We start from the raw sequence: 22,427 nt of genomic DNA, 5'->3' as shown, positions 1-22,427 counted from the left end.
TCATCTGACACAGAGCAGCATCAGAAGACTTTCCTCTTCTTTTTCTTCTTCTTCTTCTCAGAATTTGTCTCCTGACTGTCAGGCCATTTGGAGTAATTGACCAGGTGGCGTAGTTGTTTCAGTTTCATTAATTCTGGTTTTTTTTTCGGGTTTACATTTCTTTTCAACTGGGGTCTATAGTAGAAATGATGAAATCGTAGGTAGTACCCCTACTTGTCCAATTAAGTTACCTTATTGAACAGCATAATTATCAAAGGCAAATGACTGTTTATTAAACTAAAATCAGAGCTTTTACATATTGTAAATTGCACCGCCTTGTGGCCTGTTTGTTACACATCTTAAACCAGACAAATTTCACCTGAAAATACTATTAATGAATAAAAATAACATTCTGTAGTGCTCCACAGTGTATTGTGGAAAAACTCAAGCAATGCAATAAGTGAAGACAAGAAGAAGAGCTTTACAGCTTACAACAACATGGAACAATGTTAGTTTCCAGTGAATTAGGGGCCACTGATGATTATAAAGGTATATATCAGGTAAGAGGTTAAACAGCAAATGAGATTTGTGTAACAACTTCTTCCTAATGTACTAAGAAAGAAAGAGGTATAGATTTTATTTTTTGTTACTCTGAAAAAGTTATACCATAGGATAAAGTATGCTATTCAAACAGACCATGCAAACACTGTGTCAGAAAACATCTGCTCTATTATTGTATTGCTGCATTAGAATACAGATATCTACAGCATATGCAAAGTTAATTACCCCTTTAAGGACCCTGACAGACAAGGATTCATTTACTCTAGCCTAATAGTTTTTACTTTAATATTGAAAAATACAACACTATAATATTGAAAATGGGGAGCATTGACGTAGAATTCGGAGGTTCAATACATAAACGTTTAGTGCGGTATAGACAGTAATATCTGAGACAATTTGCAATTGGTCTTCATTTTCTCTTTCACATAGGAGTTTTAATTATTTAACGTTTTGGTCAACTTTTGATTTAACTTTTTTGGCCAGTTTGGAATTTTAGCAGCTTTTTTGTTGTTAGGGTCCAATTTACCCAAGCAACCAGGCAAGGGAACTGGAACCTGAATAGGACATGGGTTTTTTTTTATAAAAAAAAAATAAATAACAATTGGCCATTGGTGGAGTGACCCCAATTTGAAAGCTGGAAAGAGTAAAGATGAGGAAGGGACATAATGCAAAAATTATTTTTTTGTCAGAAGCCTATTTAAAACTCTTTACAGTAACCGAATCTTATATTCTTACCTAAGCTGTGTCCCTGCTGGAAAGTGTAGGGGAGCAGATGAGTTAACAGATCCCATTTCTGTTGTGCCTGTGCCCACAAATTGTGCCTGTGTCCATGCCATCTTGCTGAACCACCAAACACCAAAGTGAAACAAGCAGTGATCCATCATCAGGTCAGTGCATTACAGTGGGTACCAGCACAGTAGAACAGAAAGGTGCAGTTAATCATTCAGAATTCAAGTATAGGTGCCTGTGTCTAAGTGAGGATCTCCAAGATGCGTCTGGTGCCGATACGTGGCCATGCGACAAACCGCATGGCGACGTGTCGGCACCAGCCGCATTGTGGAGTTCCTCTCTAAGAATCCTTACAATCATTCCTAAAAGGGATACTAGCATGATTTTTATGATGTCGTTTTTATTTCTAAATTACACTTTTTACACTACAAATAATTCACTCTACAATATACAAATTTCATTCCTGAACCAGCAAATGTATTTTTTTTATTTGTAATAATGGTGTATAGGCAGCCATCTCAGGTCATTTTATCTGATCATGTGCTTTCAGAAAGAGCCATTACTTTAGGATGGAACTGCTTTCTGGCAGGCTGTTGTTTCTCCTACTCAATGTAACTGAATGTGTTGCAGTGGCACCTGGATTTTACTATTGAGTGCTGTTCTTGCATCTATCAGGCAGTTGTTATCTTGTGTTACCTTCCCATTGTTCTGTTGTTAGGCTGCTGTGGAGTAAAGGGAGGGGGTGATATCACTCCAACTTGCAGTAAAGAGTGATTGAAGTTTATCAGAGCACAAGTCACATGACTGGGGCAGCTGGGAAACTGACAATATGTCTAGCCCCATGTCAGATTTCAAAATTAAATATAAAAAAAATGTTTGCTCTTTTGAAAAATGGATTTCAGTGCAAAATTCTGCTGGAGCAGCACTATTAACTGATGCGTTTTGAAAAAAAAAACTTTTTTCCATGACAGTATACCTTTAATGTTACTAGGGTGATCAGAAAAGGCGAGTGCTCTAATCCTTAGTCACCACAGTAATATAGTCAGTATCAAGGATTCTGTTTAACTCATACAGGTTTATTAAGAGTACAGCACTAACCTGTCTATGTAACGTCTTGTATAAGTACAGCTCTTTGCACTGCTGCATTTAACCCTGTGCCCTGCAGTTCTGTACATACCTGCCCTTTACCTCTATGATATAAAAACAGGCTGCAGTTACCCCTATTCTTTATATTGAAGTCTCCCTACTGTCAGAATCTGCTGATTACTGTCTCAGCTGCTCTGTATTAATTACAGGTGCAGCTCATTTCCAGAGACCTCCCAGCAGAGACTGCCCATGTGCACCCTAATCCTGCCCTGAACTCACTGCTCTGCAAATACTGAGCTATGAATGTATACTGATTTTAAAGTCCTTATTCCTGCATCCACTTCCTGAGCTATATTCCTTGTCATGCCTGCGTTCCTGTCAATTCTGTCTTGACTCTCAGCTTCTGGTCAGTACCTGTTATTGTCCTGTCTGTGGTTTATTTACCCTTGCTTTTTGCCTGTTAAACTAGTTTGGCACCCTTACTTGGAGCTGCAGCCCCCAGGGCACATCTTAAACTTTAAATGTTGAAAGAAATTACTGGCTTAACAATTTGTTTACATTTTTTTTAAACATGGCTACCATACGGTAAACACTTCAAGGGGAACTGCAACCATTTATTTACTCGCTTAAAGCAAAGCCTTGCTGTCATTCAGTGGATCATTTGGCATGTGTTATTTTCTATACTTACAAACATGTATTTAGCCTTGTTCTTCACAGCTTCATATGCATTAATCTCCTTTTAGAAAGAATCTGATAGATGGTTATTAAACTGCAGAACTTTTTTTGTATTAGTTCCTGTCCCAATGGATCTAAAGCTCCATCACATTCCAATACAATAGGGCCAGTTATATCATGAGCCCATTAACCTGCCTGTATGTTTTAGGAGTAACTGGAAGAAACCCACACAAACACAGGGTGAACATACAACCTCCTTGGCAGATTACCCAGGCTGGGTGTGGGGCACAACCATTTGTTTCAAAGCAAAGGGCAGCTTGAACCTCAGAAGTCTGAAGACGTCTGGTTTAACATTTACTGAGATTATGAACTCCTAAATCATGTATAATATGTATACATATATATTAATCTCAACGTACATGTATTTTAATAAATATACAAAATTTCTCCTGTGCTCTTTAGTGTCAATGTCTATTGTGAAAGACAAGTTAATTCTGTCTGATTATTTTATGAACCTAGTCTATAGAGTCTTGGCTGACTAGAACTAATGTACGTATGTGTTAAAGGGGTATTTCACTTTAAAAGTAATTTGTCAAGCTGGTCTTCATTTTTTAAAATTTTCTTGTGGCTTTTGAGTATTGTACCATTAAACAGCTTTCCAACTTAGGATTTCATTAGCTACTGGTTGTTAAGCAATTTACCCTAGCAACGATGCAGTGGTTGAATCACAGACTGCCTGAATAGAAGTATAATATCATAAAACAATGAAATGATTAGTCTCACAGAGCGATGTTTTGTAGGCCGTGGATGTTAGGCACCCCCAAAAGCTAGACTGCATTTACAATTGCAAGCTGGAAAGAGGCAGAAGAGAAATGCAAATAGTTAAAAAATAAAGACAAGTTTAAAAGTTGCTAGGAAAACAACATCCTCACATTGTAAATGATGACTTAATGGTGAACTATGAGAGGGACTCATTGTAGCCATGTTTAGGAGCGTAGCTTCAACCACTCGTCAGTAAGAGCCCTTAGCACTGAATATGCACAGGGATCCTTCAACTGCCAGTTTGCACAATGCTGTATCAGTGCAAATTGGATTTTTCCTGCAGTTTATTCTACTGTGATGTCCTTTCCTGCTAATCCATTGTATATCTGTTCATAATGCATGTGTCATTGATATTTAATGACTGATATGTGCTAAAGAAATACAGCCACCCTGCCAAAGTTACATCTTGTCTTGTGCTTCTAGATGGATTTTCTAGATATATCCTTTTCAAGTTATTATCATGTATTTATAACATGCCAACATATTCTGCGCAGTAATTGGGTGTATACACTGAATATACAGCTTTACATATAAAGCAACCAATAGCTGATACAAGTGGTAAATTTGACACTGTCCAAAAGAGTTTACAACCTAAAAGTAATCTGGTAATCCTATTATAACTGTTTCTATGCAATTGTTTGATTTCTGTGAAAATGTCATCATTCTAACAGTAACGTGAAGAAAAAAAATCCTATCCTCTGTCCTCTTCGTTTTAAATGATTTTTATTGTTTTTCCAAGTTAAACAAGCAGAAACTTTGACAAAAGATGAAGGCTGAGCAGTGAAGCTCATTCAGTTACCTCTGTCCTCTTCTTCATGGTATATAGGTAAAGGAACTTATCATTAGCAGAGCTGAGCTGTGCTCCCACCAAAAATGTAGATATGTGCTATATGTGACTGGGAATAGGATGAATTAATAAGAAATAGGTGAATAACTTATCAGCAAATTCAGGAATGAAGGGAATAAACCGTGTTCTGGATTTTATGGAAAATATAATGAACCTGGATTAATACAAGGAGGTGTTATCCAAAATGCTTATTTTCTGCTCAGCGAAGTTGATTAAATGAGAGCAACAAATAATGACTGTTTTTCTTCCATCAGCCACTGGATGGCGATATGGCCCTCTGAATGTTTTGAAAGTCGGATTGTATGTTTATTTTTATTTATATAGTTACTTATGTACACAGCACTGTACAGCAGCGCAATAAATTAATAAAACAAATGGGTCCATTATAATAATAGATACAAATAAATGCAAAGTACAATAATACATGCAAATACAAAATACAGTTGCATTAAAGATTCCCCAGAGCTAAGTATGAAAGAGACGATTGGAGGTCCCTGCCTTGTGCAGCTTACACTCTATTTACAAAATATGTATGGGCATATCACTCAGGGCTCTTACAGACCGGTGTTTTTTCCTGCGCTCCCTGCGTTGCGGTTTCTTCTGTTCAGCCACAGGGTAGAGCAGGAAAAAACGCCCTTGTGTAAGAGCCCTTATTCAGAAGCTTTTCCTAAGGTTTATCTTAGTTTCTTTCCTGATTTAGGAAGCATTGAGCGGGAAGGCAACTTCCATCCACCCGTCTCCCTGCTGTTTTCACCCTATCAACAAGTATTAAAAAAAAACAAACATTTTTATTGTTGCACTGGAGTGCATGTTCTAGATTAGTTAAAAACCAGAGTTCTATCTGCTATATTTGTTTATTCTGGTCTGGTTTCCTCCCTTACTCTTATAGGCAGGTGAATTGTTTCTTGATGAAGCAGACTGTATAAATGTCAGTGCTATATAAATAAAGGATTATAATGGTCAACTCTGACCCCTCTTCTTAGCCTAATCGCACCCTAGGGAGCAGGGGCGATCCTGGCCCCTCCGCCGCCTGAGGCAGCAGCAGTTGCTGCTGCCCCCCTCCCCCGGAAATTCGCTCTTAAAGTACCAGGAGCAGCATTTTTGCTGCCCCTGGTACCTAGTGGGACGCTGCTGCCTGAGGCGACAGCTTCAACTCGCCTCATTGGGAGCAGGGCTGTTTAAGGATAAGGCAGAAAGGGCATTTGCCCTGAGCCCCCAACATCATGTGGCCCTTTGGAGGAAAATGTATATAATAGTACACATTATACTAGATAATGAACATCTCCTTGTATACATCAAGGATGTCCAATCATGGCCCTCCAGCTATAGCTAAGGTGGTGGTGGTGGTGGTGGTGGTGGTGGTGGGGGGGGGGTTGCAACCTTCCTATATTGCCAGGGTTCTATTTTCTCTAAATCCAACACAATGATAGCATGGCATATTGTGACCCCCTGCTTTCACCATGTTACCAGAGCAGAGCAAGATACTAAAGAGAAGAATAAGCCACTGATAAATATACCCCTGCATGAGAGCACACAGGTCAGATTTAAAGTGTTGGTTCACCATTATTTAAACTTGTAGTATGTTATAGAATGGCTAAAGCTAAGCAACTTCTGAATTGGTCTTCATTTTTTCTTTTCATAGTTTTTGAATTATTTGCCTTCTGGCTGTCCCAGCTTTCTAATGGGGGTGTGACCCCATCTAAAAACAAATGCTCTGTAACTTTTTATTCCTCATCTTTCTATTCAGGCATCTCCTGTATATATTCCAGTCTCTTATTCTAATCCTTACATGACTGCTAGGGTAATTTAGACAATAGCAACCAGATTGCAAAAACTCAAAATAATAAAAAATGAAAATACATTGCAAATTCATACATCATACTAAAAGTTAAATTAAAGCTGAACAATCCCTTTAAAAGCAAGCTAACTGAATTATGTCCCATGTGCCCCCCCCATCCTTCTAGTCCCTGAATGACAGGTATAGAGCTGCAAATGAGTCCTGGGCTGGAGGGGGCTGTCAAATCAGAACACCCCAGAGTTCCCGGAGTAGGTCTGAGCCAGTGGGTCCCACTGGGGTTTTTTCCTGATGTCCCGCCAGCCGAGTTTTACTCTTTACTTTAAACATCCATTCATTCCAACCTTTATAGATTTCTGGCTGACTAACTACACAGCTTATCTATTTAGCCTGTTTTATTTTTACACTGCAATTTAAAAAGCAGTACTTTGCAGCTTTTCTTTTCCTAGGTAAACTGCACCCCTCTAAACTACAGCAGAGACTTCTTCCCCTCCCTTCCTATATTCTTGGAAACTGCCACTAAGGAGCACCTCACTACTAGCAGCTACCTGAGTCTCCCTAAAGTTTCACCATGACATAAACATGTGCTAGATTCCTAATGCTCAAAAACAATGACACTTACAGGGACAATTTTACCACAGCTGTAGAAAAGCATTTGCAGTATTTCTGTTTTACAGTGCAAGAAAAACCATACAGAAAACCATGTGAAAATAGACGGACATGCGGCTTTCTGCTCGTAGTGCGTTGCACTTGCAGTCTTTAATGAGCTCTCCTAGGTGCTGGCTTAAATGAAACTGTCATGCAGCATTCAACCAGTAGATGTTGCTAAAAACTATTATATTCTTAGACCCTTTTCAGTTCTAATCTGGTTATATGGCTATATTTATACACCTCTCTCCAATGGAAAGATTCTCTAGTATTATATAATAGTATGTAGAAAATAAATACAGAGAATAATTAACTGTACAAACGCAATTTGCCCCCAAACAAAGGAGTGTAGTGACAATGAAATCTGACAGCGTAAACTTCTTAAATAGACATTTTGCATTAATGATGCCCTGCCTGTCTGTAGATTAATCTGTTCAGAATTTCTGATTCCTTGGCTGTCCAGTTCAGTAAAAGTTATAGCCAGCATCTCTTGCACCCTTAATTACAAAGCAGACTTGGAAGGATACTTGGCTTTTCTTGCCATGTCCAGAAAATCTATGAAAACATCAAGAGTTTTTTTGCATTTGGTAAATATCCTCTGGATGCTGTTGTTTTAGGTCCATGGGAGGTAGAAATGAAATGAAGCATTTAACTCTTTAACTGCTGCAGCTCAGTTTGAGGGAGAGGCACAGTCTACTGCTCTGGTCTTTCTCCCCACAGAATTTAAAGACATTTCAGCAAATTTGCATTCGACTACCAAAGAGCACACTGTCCCAGCGTCCTGGGGGAAAATGCAATTGTTCTTTTCCTACTGGTAGAAATGCGTGTACTTCAATCATTTCTTATTTGGTAACCTTCCATTCTTTTGTAGCCACATTGATTACAATATCAGATACAGTTCTGTACTTTTATTATGAGCTGCAATTAGAAATGAGTTGGTTAATGGGTACATAACCCTATTGGGCACCAGAAGTTTATAAAACAAGGGCTAATAACGCTGTGCTGTTCATAGTTCTACTTCACTATTTTCCCTTTCAAAAAAAGTAGTAAAATAATTAAAGGAATTGTTCACCTTTGAATTCGTTTTTAGTATCATGTAGAGGGTGATATTCTGAGACAATTTGCAACTGGTTTTCATTTTTCATTATTTGTGGTTTTTTAATTATTTAACTTTTTATGCAGCAGCTCTCCAGTTTGCAGTTTCACCAATCTTGTTGGTAGGGGCCAAATTACCCTAGCAACCATGCATTGATTTAAATGAGACCCAAATATGAATAGGAGAGGCCTATATAGAAAGATGAGTAATATGTTGTATATGAATGTTACAATGCATTTGTAGCCTTACAGAGCATTTGTTTTTTTTTAGATGGAATCAGTGACCCCATGTAAAAGCTGTAAAGAAGGAAGAAGGCAGATAATTCAAAAATAAAAAATTAAAGCAGCTTGTAGAGGGAAACCGCAAATATTTGCAATTTATGAGACCATGAGACATTTCAGAATGTTTCCCAAATTCTAACAAAACCAAACAATTACAAACTGTTGTCCTGCCGAGGAACCAACAAAATCTGAATCATTTAGAAACTTTTAGAATTACTGCTACAAGACTGTATGTCAGATTTCTGTTCCCAAATCTCATCTTTAAGATATTTCAGCTTGTAGCATGCCATACAATTATATAGAAACCCTTCCCTGGGGGGACTAGTTGGTTCTTTAAATCAGGAGTGTCAAATACACGACGCACACTGATTGCTGCAGGACATTTGACAACTGGGCTGTAGCTGCTATTCTTACATGAGATAATACAAATAAATTCAATAACAGAAATAGTTTTAATCATTTTAAATATTAAATATTTTGGCATTTGAAGCCATGTAAAGACCTTGATAAGAAAATGCCTACATGTATGTACTGCCCATATTTCTGCTTAGTAATTCTAATTAATATTGTTTCGACAGTTCTTATTTCCTAATTGGAGTCTCCCCATAAATATTTATGAAGATACAAGCAATAGTCCCACGCTTGGATAAGAATAGGTGATGGTTGGTATTACATCAATCAAACAGTAAAGGAGCAAAAGGAAAGAATTACTGATAACCAGTAGAACAGTGTCACAATTCCACTCTTTTGAAATTAGCGGCTCCTAACCAAATACTCAAGTGCTGCAGCATGTGTCCATCAATCTTTTTCATGGGAGAATCTGTCAAAATGACACAGAACAAGCTACCAGTGCTGGAAACATACATTTTCTATTCTCTTAAGCTTATGGTATATTTTGACTCGCAGTTCTCGCTGTGGTTTAACGGTTTTTGTATTATTTTATACAAACTTTCTCCATCTCTGCAGAACCAGTGGCTGCAGCAAAATAATTCTCCAAATAGAATCTCAGTTTATCTGTTTAAATCTGGCTCCATGATCTTTGTCCCTGCAGCTGGAGTTGGAAACAGTAAAGGGGATGTAAAGGCAAAAATAAAATCCAATACAAATCTCTACACGGTCGCTGACTGCTCTACAGGGAAACAAAGAAAGCTGCTTGAGTTCTGCATAGCTGGGGAGTAAGGCAGGGGCTCTCCCTGCTGTTCATAAGTACGATTGTTTCCCTGCAGAGCATTTAGGGACCATTTGACAATTCCTATCAACAGCAGTAAATGAAGGGAGAATTTCAATCGTTTGTCAGAAGATTGCAGCTTGGAAATGCTGACTGCCATGTTTCTGAGAAACAACTGCCTGAGTCAATCCTTGGTAGCGATAAAATTCATAAAACTTAATAGAGCACTTTGTTTTCTGCCCACAGAGGGTAACATACTCCGACTCCCCCATGTTTTTCACTCTGAAAAAACAATAGTTCTAATCTAATATCTTTCATTAGTACATCCAAGCTGTTTTCAGAAACAAACACGTTTAGGCCTTATTTATATAGGGCTAGACAGAAGTAAAATAATGGGAATGGCTGAAAGATCACTTAGCCCATGCATGTGCAGAGGATCCATGCAGAGTCATTACTGGGACCGCTACCCCAATGCCACCCCCCTCCCGCTTTATGGTTACAACTTTATCTTTAATAGTGGGTCAAAGGAGTGCCACATCAGTAGTGCAGAGAAAGGTATTTCAGGTTTTTGCTGCCCTTGGTAACTGGCCATTTACTGGGGTCTGAGGAAAGGTTCTCACTTTGCCTCATTGCAGGAATGGCCCTGGATCCATGTACTTAAAACCTGGTAAATATAGAGCTTCCTACAAGTTTGGTGTCCACCAGTGTTCCTGGCTTGCACAGTTTAAATGAGCTTCAAGCTAGGGGTATGTCTAGAAACACCCATTTGGCACCCATCTAGCCATGTGCCACTCACCTCATCCCTTCTCGTATGCTAAACAGGGCCGGATTTGGGGGCAGGCCACAAAGGCCCAGGCCTAGGGTGGCAAAAATGGGGGGCAGCATGCTGGCCATATCACCACTGGGGACTGGACAGGAGATTTTGACAGCCGTTTGAATCTCCAGCCTTCCCAGTCACCAGTGGAAGACTTTGCAATGGGCCAGAAGAAGCAGAGCTGGTGGGGGAAGTAGGTAGGGTTGCCACCTATCCGATTTTTAGCCAGACAGCCCATTTTTGGGGGAGTGCAGAGGGGGAGCAGGAGGGTCTGGTGCGGAGTGGTCAGGTGGTGGCTGGGCCTAGGGGGGCAGCATATTTAAATTCAGCCCTGCTGCTACATGCAGGCAGCACCTCATGCACAGAGAAGCTCAACTCTCCAAATTCTATGGTGTTGGTGGTGGAGCTGTCCAGGGGTGATCCTGAACCCTCTGCGGCCCCCAATCTATTCCCATGCTCATCTTTTCAGTGCCAGAGGGGGGGATCCATGTCACTAGTGCAGAGATCTCCCCTGGGGCTGTATACATTCATGCTGTATGTTTTATTTGGAGTGTTAAAGCAATGTTGGGTCTTGTTCTGAAGAATCATGCCAGGAGAATATTACTATTTGTGTATTATTTAAAACCTACATCCTTCTACTCTTGCAAGTTTTGTTTGCTGTGCTGTGAAACATTTCTTTTAGAAGCATTTGCTATTGAAATGAAGGATTTGTCCATAAGAGCAATAGTTGTTGTAGCAAAGGAAATGTGCGACCTTCTCACACAGTACAAGTCATTAAAAAAACATAAACAGGAAGAAGGGACATTTAATTAGACGCACTGTGACAAGAGTGCTTGATTCATGTATAGCGCTTGCTGATATTAGGAAAAGTAATTTCACTTTAATATTTAATGACAACTCCAAATTAAAATAGTAGTTAAACCACAGAACACCCAAGACCTCTGCAGAATTCACTGATGTCTCTAGCAATGCTGAACTACAGAATTTTAAGAAGGGGCAGGAAAAATAAACAAATGAAAATTGACTATTAAAATGTGTTTGTTAGGAGAGTTGGCATCAAAGAAATAAAGTTGACACAGGACTTCCAGTGTGCTGTAAGGTAATGGGCCATTTAGTGTTGCTGTTACTACTGTAAGGAATAAAGATGATGATATATGGAGCTCCAGCCTATACACAATTGACATGCATAGTAGTGATAAGTGATAATAAGGTGGCAGCAGTTATACATGTAACATTACCAAAACTGGGTTTGAAGGGCAGCTAAATTCACTTGCGTGTGAAGTCTTCAGGGACAATCTTCTTAACTTAAAGGCATACTGTTGCAGCAAAACACTTCTTTCAAAACGCATCAGTTAATTGTGCTGCTCCAGCAGAATTGCAGAAACTGAAATCAGTTTTTTAAAAAGCAAACATATTTTTTATATTCAATTCTTAAAGTTGTCATGGTGCTAGACATATTGTCAGTTTCCCAGGAGCCCTCAGTCATGTGACTTATGCTCTGATAAACTTCAGTCACTTGCTACACTGCAAACTGGAGTGATTTCACCCCTCCCTTCCCTCCGCAGCAGCCTATCAACAGAACAATGGGCAGTTAACCAGATAGCAGCTGACACCTCTGCTGATGGATTTGTTTGCAATGCTAGTCCCACCTAGTGGTAGACATAAGAATAGCACCAAAGCAGGAAAACCCCTGCTTTTTTTCCTGCTATTTTCATGTCTACCACTAGGTGGGACTTTTATTACTACAAACACTGCCTAGGCTAGGGTTTTGGTATAGTACAATGGGAAGGGGAGAAACAATAGCTGTCTCAAAGCAGTTCCATCCTGAAATGCCTGCTCCTTCTCAAAGCTCAAAATGGGCACAATGCACTGGTCTCCACATCAAGAATACAAATCGCCGGCAGGATGGCATACCCATCTGCCACCACCCTAAGGAACATGCACCCAGACCTTCACAGCTCTGACAATATACCCATGTATGCACTGATATCAGCATGAACAAGGCTAATCTTTCAAAGCAGCATCTATAACAATGCTAAGTAGTGCTAAGAGAAATACTGACATCCAAAATCCTCTTGGTGCATGTTCATGTTACTTTACCAGTTCTGCTATAGCACTAAGATATATGTGCTGTCACACCACCATCCATAGCAAACAGTGCTGGGCTGAGTTCGACCTCCAATATCCAAACGAGAGAACCTGCCATCTAGGGCCCACTAAATGCAGACGTTGCTAAATGTTATAGGAGCCACACAGTCCTCTAGATACATAAAGGAAAGAACTGAATGGTTCTTGGGTGGGGCTCATCAGCTGACCCTCCGGTAGATCAATCCAACTGTGATAGCTACTCCAATCGCAATTACAAGTATCTGATTGAATTGCTTTTTGTAATAGAACTGTGATGAAAGAATCATAAAAAGTGGATAATGTACCCCCTACTGTGTTTGAGAAGTCCATAGCAATATAAAAGCATGAGTTTAACACATGATTGATTTTATATAGATATAGAACTCTAATAGTGTTTTAAAATGTCAAAGTAGGGTATATATTTTCCTATATAATCTACAGTATGCCTATGTTAGTGTCCGCATTAACATTAGCTAAGAAAGGAACCTAGCATCAGTGCTCCTTGCCAGTGCTCTCTTATTTGGGCTGGGAAAAAAAACATGGGAAAAAAATGCCTGTGGCATCTCAGTATTTTGTTTTGTCGGTTAAAACCATCACCTTTTTGCATTTGGCAAGGTTTTGCCCTTTTGTGAATTTTCCTGTGGCTTTGGGGAATTTAGCAGTGAAACAGTCGAGTTTCACTCATCCCTGCTTAATACTTTATTGCAGTAAAAATGTTTTGGAAAAACATTTAAAGTGAAAGTTTATACTTTTAGTACAATATCACATTTCAACTTGTTTTCACATTTTTTCATATTTTTTTTTTTGGTTTTTTTTTTTTGCGACTGCCCTTTTCTATAGTGCATTGTGTCACTGGACCCCAAAGATTTAGGAAAAACTGAACAGAAAGCTGAAAAATTAGTAAAACGTTTAATCATTAATACAGTATGACCAACTGCAAAATGTCCTGGAATAGTGTTTTCTACTCACTAAAATACATGTTGCAGAAGTCTTTTCACCAGGCTTGGAAACCATTTTTTCATAGGGACTGCAGGGGTTGTTCACCTTTCAGTTAACTTTTAGTATGATGTAGAAAGTGATATTCTGAGACAATTTGCTATTTTTTTTTTCTTTTTGTGGTTTTTGAGTTATTTGGAGTAATGCCTTGGTAAAGCTGTTAAGCGAAACGCGCGTTGGCAAGCTGCTTAATTTCTCTGGTTTTTAACAAACTTTTATCTTTGGGTTATTTAATTGGGCTGGGTTCATCCACTGTTGCTACGGTCGACCTTTTATCTACACAATCTTCTTTCCATTCTAAGGGGCCAGTGATTTGTGGCTTTTCAGGTTTAACTTAGTCTTCAACAAGATCAGGGCAAGTTAATTTACAAGGCCACAGTCCTGGTTGCCCTGTCCTGCCTTCTCTTTGTGGTGTCCCAGTCTTATAAATTAATAGGCAGTTAGTTTTGGGACAGCTCCACCCTCTATTTTTTCATTACATCCTTCTATCTTTTCTCAAGACCGTAGCTCTCTGATTGACCTTTACCCAATCCTTGGTCATAATTAGATTTAAACTTTTCTCATTAACTTATCTTTTTAGTAATAGATAATTGTATGCCTGGCACTTTACCTAGAAAAATATTTTTTTTAAAAAAACATCAATTTATTATTAAGCACGTGTGTATAGACTTTGGGCACTTCCTAATGAATTTTGGTATTTTTTAACTTAATTTATTCGAGTCCAATCATGAATTGTCAATGAACTGGTTGTTACCATTAACTGGGCAGCAGTCATTGGGTATAATTTGCACTTTATATTTATTTATTTATGAATTGGCTTGGAATTAATTGATTCAGGAAGTGATTGGTTTTCATATATTATCGTTGATGAACTAACAAGAATAGGCACGCACTGCACTTTAATTTAAGTCAATCACCTATCTTATTGGTAGGGGTTGAATCTATCACCAGACACCAATTAATTGTCATAGACGGGGTTTCTTTCTATTCCTTTAATTTTTTTTTTTGTATACTAAAAGTTAACGTAAAGGTGAATCACCCCTTTAAATAATTGGTACAGAACATACAACCCTGTGGTTTGAAATAAGGAAAGTTTGAATCCTATAACATTCATTATTAAAGTGTAAAAATACATTTTTGAAATTGTATAGACCAGTACTCCCAAAAGGATCCCATAGTATGAAAACCTTCGAGAACCTGCCTGGTTTGCTTACCATGGACTTAGAATATTGCAGGTAAATTGGGACATAATTTCAAATTCAAATTTGACTTTTTTTGAATTTTATTTATTTCAGATGGAGAAATGGCTAGATACACCTGAAGCAAGATGGCATCAACCAACTCCAAACGGTAAGACAGAGTTTGTTATTTCTTTGTCTGGTATTTTCAGAGCAGTAATTTACACAAAACTTGACACTTAACACAAACAGACTATTTTCTAAATTTATGGATTGATAAATGCTTATGGATACTCAAAACCTAAGGAATATATGGACTTTACAACTGAAATTCTATGTATGTAATTCAGTCTTCCACCACTAAAGCGTAGTATATGTGAATCATATAAGATCATTTGGACTTGATAAAGGCACCCCCCATTGTTCAGTTTGCAGACAATGTATTGACTAAATGCTCCAATAAAACATCACCCGGGAATTCTATCCCCTCATTTTTAGTATTTAGGGAGCTGTACCCCTTCATACCATATTTCTGGACACAGAAGTTGCAATGATTTAGTGTAGATTTTCCTGGATATATAAATGTAGTAGAAAGCAGAGGTAGTATTTGTGGTACAAAAGGCTTGCTTGAATCCAGTGAACATTTATAGAGTTGTTTTATGCTCTGTGGAATGAATGTACTTTAACTACTCTACTCCCTGCTTGTACTCTACTCTGCATAGCAATATCAAAGCATAATACCCCCATGTGCACTACAGTCTGAGTGTCAGTGAGTGTGGTTATTGCACTTGAAGAGATAGTAAGACCATAAAGAGTAGGGATGAGCGAATTTATTCGCCAGGCGCAAATTCTCGGCAAATTCCCGTGATTTGTGAAAATTCACCAGCATAAAAAAATGGACGGCGTCCAAAAAACAGACACCGGCGTCAAAAATGCGAATTTTTCGCTGTTTCGCGAACAACGTCATAAAGAAATGTTATTCTCATTTTAATGTTGTAACTGTATGTTATAGTAACTCTTATGCTGCAAAAATTGCGTTTTGATCAATGGATTTGTTTGAAGGCATGCATTTATTTTGCCATATTGCTGCCCATTTCAAGTTAGTAACATATTACGTAAAGAAAGCATTTTGTCTGTACTTTGACTGTGTCCCTGGAACAAATGTAAGTCACTGGCAATATTGTTAATGCAGCTGTAGCTTTATATGTCCCCGCAAAATAAAGCACTGGGTCAACTTATACCGAATTTTTGCTCCTCTCCTTCATATTTTGGGATAAGCAAATTTGTGTCATGAAGAAGCAGATGCTCGGCTGCTTTGTGATGATGTAGACGCTTTGATCCAAGATAATTTCACACCAGAAGAGTACAATGCAATATGTTAGAAAAGCAGTGGGATTTTTAGCCATCAGAGCAAACCTTGTAGTAGCAGGCCACCTGCTTGCTACCAGATGTTGTGTCAGGCTCTCTTGCCATTTCACGTGGCTATTTGAAACTTTCCAATGGGGAGCTTTTAAAGGGCAAGAAATCTTACTCTCCTGAAGTTCAGACAATAGGGTTTGTTTTAAAGGGACACTATCCCAGAAATCTAGAAAAATGGACATTTTTAAACTGACTGAGGTTCAAGCTAAGTTTACAAATGTAGAGCTCTGCCTCAGTGGGCACAGAACTAATTTTGTGTGCCCAAAATTTAACTGAGTTATTAGAAAAGGAACGTCTAGTATCTTTTTACTCATTACATGACAAGCCTGAGTCTTTAGGCACAAGTCCATTGAACATATTGATATTCCCTGCAGTGGGAACCATTGAATTACCAGCATCTTAAAGATGGTAGTTGCTCCAGAGCTCCCCTGTGTCAATAAAAATAGTAAATCTTCCCTTGAATTAGTGTAAGAAAAAAAAAAGCCAATATTCTTGTATACACCTCAGCCATGGGTGCATTTGTGTCCAAAAAATATAGTATACAAGAATAAGGCACTCAAGCAGGAATTATCTGCTCAAAAGTGTTTATTGCCACGTATATATTGTCGCGCATCAAAATTGACGGCCATTGACTTCAATGCGTTTTGTGAATTTTTTGCCATTTTGAGATTTTTTCTGTAAATTTGCAAAACTTTCTGCGAAGCACAGATTCGCCCATCACTACTCTTCATTTATCTTTTTAAAACCACACATACAAATACTGCAAGCACGTATTTAACATACGATATTTCTGCCATTTATCCGATAGCACCAAAATGGAAAACATACAATAACAACTATACAAACATTGGGAATGAAAAGGCAAATGAAAGCTTTTTTTATGCATTTTCTTCTTGTAATTTGGTTTGCACCTTAATCACAATGAAACAGTCATCTGGCTGTTAAATAACTGTCATCCAAAATGAACCCCTTTCTTTGATTTTTGCCATCTTTGGCAAATGCTGAATGTAGGGACTCCAGCTTAGCAATTAATCATTGTGTCAGGCTTGCCACATAATGTGCTTTCTGCAAACAAAAGTATATTATTTAATAGTGCAATATGCAGATTCTAGGCGTTCTGAGGAAACATTTACAGTGTATTGCTATTCAGTGCTATAACAAATAGCAGTTGTCTTCATACAGAAATGGTGGGAAACAAAGCTAGGGATTTAGTAAACGGAGTGTCCCTTCCGAATGTGCCTCCTGGTTCAGTAAGAAGTAATGGAAAAAAAGCATCAATCCTGCAGTACTGATGAAGTAATGGGAGAGCTTAGACATAACTAAGACAGGACCTGCGCACTACGAGGATCACACGTGGTGCAGACAAGGATGAGGCAAAATTGTGATCCGTTACAGGCTAAAGGTTAGGGCAGGCGATGGACACAAAATAACTATCTTGAGCAGATGGTGAGCAACTAGAATCTAGCTCAGCCAAGGTACAATGGGGCAAAACATTATTCCTTACTCTTTCTAGAAACAGGGGTGCCCCAGCCAGTAGTGGTCTACTACATGACACCCTTTTGGGGCCCTATACCTTTGGGACTGACCAGGAACCTGCCAGTACACAGATTGGATGCAGTACCAACAAGAATGAGGCAAAATCATAGTTTGGGACAGAATAGAGGTCAGGACTCCTAGCTAGTAGAAGGTCAATAAACAGACAGAAGTCAAAAACCATATAAATATATATATATATATATATATATATATATATATATATCTATATATATAACCTTATACATAATATATATGTGCACAATAGGCAGTTTGGGCTGGATCTGGGAAACCAGAAGCCAGCCTGAGCAAAGTATAAAACTGGAGAAACTACCGAATAGGCACCAATTGCCGTATTTGACGGACAATGAAGCAAAGCAATGCCCAATGTCAAACCAGCCACTCTGATGTGTGATTACAAATACTGTGATGTCATCATTCATGCCGCAGTGCATTGTCTTGGGAAGTGACGACAAAGGGTGCATCAAACTGTCGGCGTGTCTGAAGGAAAGAAGACACACTGGATAAGATGGAGGGTGTATACATTGAATTTAAAGATTACAGACAAAAATATGGCTAATAAAAGAGGTAAAGAGTTCAAAAGAACTTCCAATATAATGCATTTATGATGGTGGAAGGTTGGGGTTTGGATCACAAGTGACAGGCAGAGACATGAAGTGCATATAAGACTAGTGCACAAAGCATACACTATATTTCTGGGCTCCCCTCATGGAGGAAGGTGAATGTATTTTAAGAAAAATGTTGGTTAGTCAGAAAAAGTGAACTACAATAAATGTTAATGCACTGCGAATATTGGCTCTTTTGGAAAGACTCTTGAAGAGCGTTGGCTTAACACTAAAGGCACCCAAGGCAACCCCCTGCTGGTCTTAGTCTCCTCTTCACCCACCTTCTGTTCCACTTGCCACCCGCCACTCATCCCATCTGAGTCTTGGCTCACCAGCTCACTGGTCTGAAGTTAGAAAATACCCCTTGGGTCCTACTGCACCCAACTCCACCTTTGTGTCCTAGGCATTTATCGCTGCTGCCTACCTGTAGTTCCTTCCCTGCTCTTGAACATTCCTGTCTAGTTACACATCTAACAACTCTCTACCTTCCAGCGTTTGGTTGGGTGTACGTGTTGCAGTTTAAAAAAGGAGAGGCATAGAGATTTGTTATGACCATTTTTATTGGCAAAAAGTACAAGCTTTTGTGGGAAAAATCCCTTCTTAAGATGCAGAACAATATCTTAAAATCTTAGCATTTCTGCTATTACAAAAATTGAAACAAGGCTTTCTGCTTCTTTAAAACTCAGGTTGACTGGATTTTAATTTCAGTTAATTAAATCATATTGAATTATGGCTTCCCAGTATTATGCCTATTCTGCTGCATGCTGTTGTGCTGCAAATGTAAGATATTGAAGTGTATTTAGAAGAAAATAAGCCCATGAGCAGATGGCTGGGCTCTAAAGCATGAAGGTTTCACATTCAGTTGAAACTGTGTGATGTACTTTTCAAAAATATGCTCAAATCATGGAATATCCTCCTGATAATAGAAATGAATACACTATTGCATGCAGATCTTAAAATAGTAAAGAAAATTAAACTATTCTGAGTGTAAAAGAAAAAGCAAGAGCTACCCATCAAGAAAAGCTCACAGTACACTGTTTCTATACAGTTTCAGTCTCTGTATCACTAAACTAGAACGTAAACATGATCTGATCTATTTTTGGGGTAGTTCAGAGTGAGATTGGCAAATGTATACTACAGGTATATCACCTGGGGATTTCCGGATAAGAGATCTCTCATATCTTAACTTTGCACTTGAAAATAATTTAAACATTAAATAAACCCAATAGGCTGGTTTTGCTTCCAGTAAGGGTTAATTATATCTTAGATTGGATCAAGTGTAAGGTACTACTTTATTAGTACAGAGAAAAAGAAAATCGTTCTAAAACATTACGATTATTTGGATAAAACGAAGTCTATGGGAGACGGCCTTCCCATAATTCAGAGCTTTGTGGATAATGCGTTTTTTGGATAATGGATCCCATACCTGTACTCACGCTTTCTTTCTTTCTTTCTTTCTTTCTTTCTTTCTTTCTTTCTTTCTTTCTTTCTTTCTTTCTTTCTTTCTTTCTTTCTTTCTTTCTTTCTTTTCTCTAGTGATATGGGCATTCTTTCTCCCAGTTTCAAAAATAAATTATCAATACCTTTTGATATTATTATGTCTAAGGGGACTGTCGGGATTACTGTTGCTGTGTTAAAGGTTTTGAGGGTCATAGAGAAGGAAAAAGGATATGAGACGTGAGTTAAGAAGAGTCAGGGAAAGAATCAGAAGTGTGAGGACATTTTAAGAAAGGAGGATCTTGGGTTGTGAAGTTTGGATTTGTGTTGATTAAAAGTAAAACCTTGGTTAAGATGTTGAGCCTTCCATATCTCTTTTGGACTATGTATGTAAGTACTCATTGCACATTAGGTTTTGCACTTGCTATCGGTCAACCTGGAATGGAAACTGGATCCTTATGAATTATTGGTTATGTATACAAGATTGGACAGATGTGACCCTGTGTCAGAGCAGTTTGTAAAATAAAAATGGCGACATTTTATTACATTTACTGCAAATATTTGCAAAAAAAGCCATTTGATTTCAAACTTTGTGATGAAGTAGGTTAGTAACAGAACAAGAGAGTGATTATTATGGGCAACCACACCTCCGTGAAACATACTTAAAAGTGACTCTACTTCATTAAATACTGTCTTGTCATTCCTACTACAATTTATCCTATACCCAAGCTTGTATCCACCATATCTCTGTAGAAAATCGTTTACCATCAGCAGTAACCGTTCCTTTCCACCTATAAATGATAAACCGAGGCCCTTGGGGTTGTTAAGAATAAATAATACCCAAAGCAGTTATTTTTCCCAAGAGTTAGAAAAGTACATATCTCTTGACTGTGCGTTTCAATGTAATAGAATTCCTAATAACCTTATAAGTTGCTGAACATGATTTTAGCTGCCTGAATCTATTAATACATTTGGCAAATGCATATTTAATAAGCATTTTCTGTTATCTGGAGAAAAATATTCTTACTTAAATTTTTGATTAATCTGTGATTTGCAAACAGCACAAGCTCTGCATGTTCTGCAAATGACTTTATATTTTGTGGATGCGTGTGCCTTTTAGCTGGATATTATACTGATGATTTTCCCCCAGAGCAGATGTTGGCAATATGAAGATGCTTACTAAAACTTTTCATATAATGGCCACGCATATTTAGCCCAAAATGGAATATTTATAATAATCTATGCTAACCATTGGAGATCTTATTTTATTGTTGAGCTTTTAATATCCGCATTTAAAATATTTATATTTGAAGTTTTTGTAGCAAATTTGTCTGCATTTTATGTGTATGTTAAATGTCACTGATATCTTATAGCTTTTGTGTAAATCCCATAAAATAATTCAGGTAAAATGAAGGTTTACTAAAGGAGAAATATCACCTATTTGTTCTTATGAAAACACCTTTTATATATTTAGGGGCACATTTACTATTGGTCGAATATCGAGGGTTAATTAACCCTCGATATTCGAACCTCAAAGTAAAATCCTTGACTTCGAATATAGGTAGTAGGTAGTCAAAGTTTTTTTTAAAGAGGCAGTACTTCGATTATCGAATGGTCAAATAGTCCAACGATTCGTAGTCGATGGTCGAAGTAGCCAAAAAAAACTTTGAAATTCCAAGTATTTTTTATTCTAATCCTTCACTCGAGCTTAGTAAATGTGCCCCTTATTGTTTTATATTAAGCTAGGGTGTGCTATACAATCTATTTAATTACAGAAATTTGGGAAAAACTTTGATTCGACTTCGAATGCGCTAATACTTAGTTCAAATTCGGCCCAATACGGACCTACTAGATCAAAAACAGACTTATACAGTCTTATAACTTAATTTTGGTTGGTCTTTTTGAATTCAAAGTTAGAAATTTTTCAAATTTGATATTCGAACCCTTGATTAATATGCCCCCCAACAGTGGGCGAATGTGAGCTGCTTTCTACAGGACTATCTTTCTGTTTGTTTCAAGTTTGAGAGGCTTTTGCAAGTTAAACTGTGATAACATATATTCTCCTTTTGAATTACAATTACATTATTTTCCTAATGACACTGAAAAAAGCATTGAAACATTTATGAGAGTTATTAAGCAGAACGTGGACACGAAAATAAAAAAAGGTGATGTGGTCAGGAGTAATTTGTTAGTGGTCAGAGGGATGCTTTGAAAACATTGAGAGAGGATAAAAAAACATTGAGAGAGGATAAAAGCATCATAATTAAGATGGCTGATAAAGGTGTGTGTGGGCGGTTTGTGGTGCTAAATTATTCAGATCAAAGGGCAAGTATGCTGCAAATGTTATCGGATGGTGACATTTGCAATTACATAGAGAACCATTGACTGGGTGATGCAACATTTAGCCCATTAACCGAGTTACAGCCCTTGGTTAAGAAATTGGTTACAAGAGAAGTGCTTGGAGAAGGCAAGGTCTATAGTTAATAATGGTAACACAAAAACAAAGTGGGAACAAAAGGGAGGTCCCTCTGTTCAGACCTGCAATAGGGGATAGATTTTGCACATCCGTATACAGGTGATTTTTTTTTTTATTTAAAAGGCAGGTATACA

The sequence above is a fragment of the Xenopus laevis genome, chromosome 8L (genome assembly GCF_017654675.1).
Source record: "Xenopus laevis strain J_2021 chromosome 8L, Xenopus_laevis_v10.1, whole genome shotgun sequence".
Lineage (NCBI taxonomy): Eukaryota > Metazoa > Chordata > Amphibia > Anura > Pipidae > Xenopus > Xenopus laevis.
Note: the sequence above shows the minus strand (reverse complement) of the source record.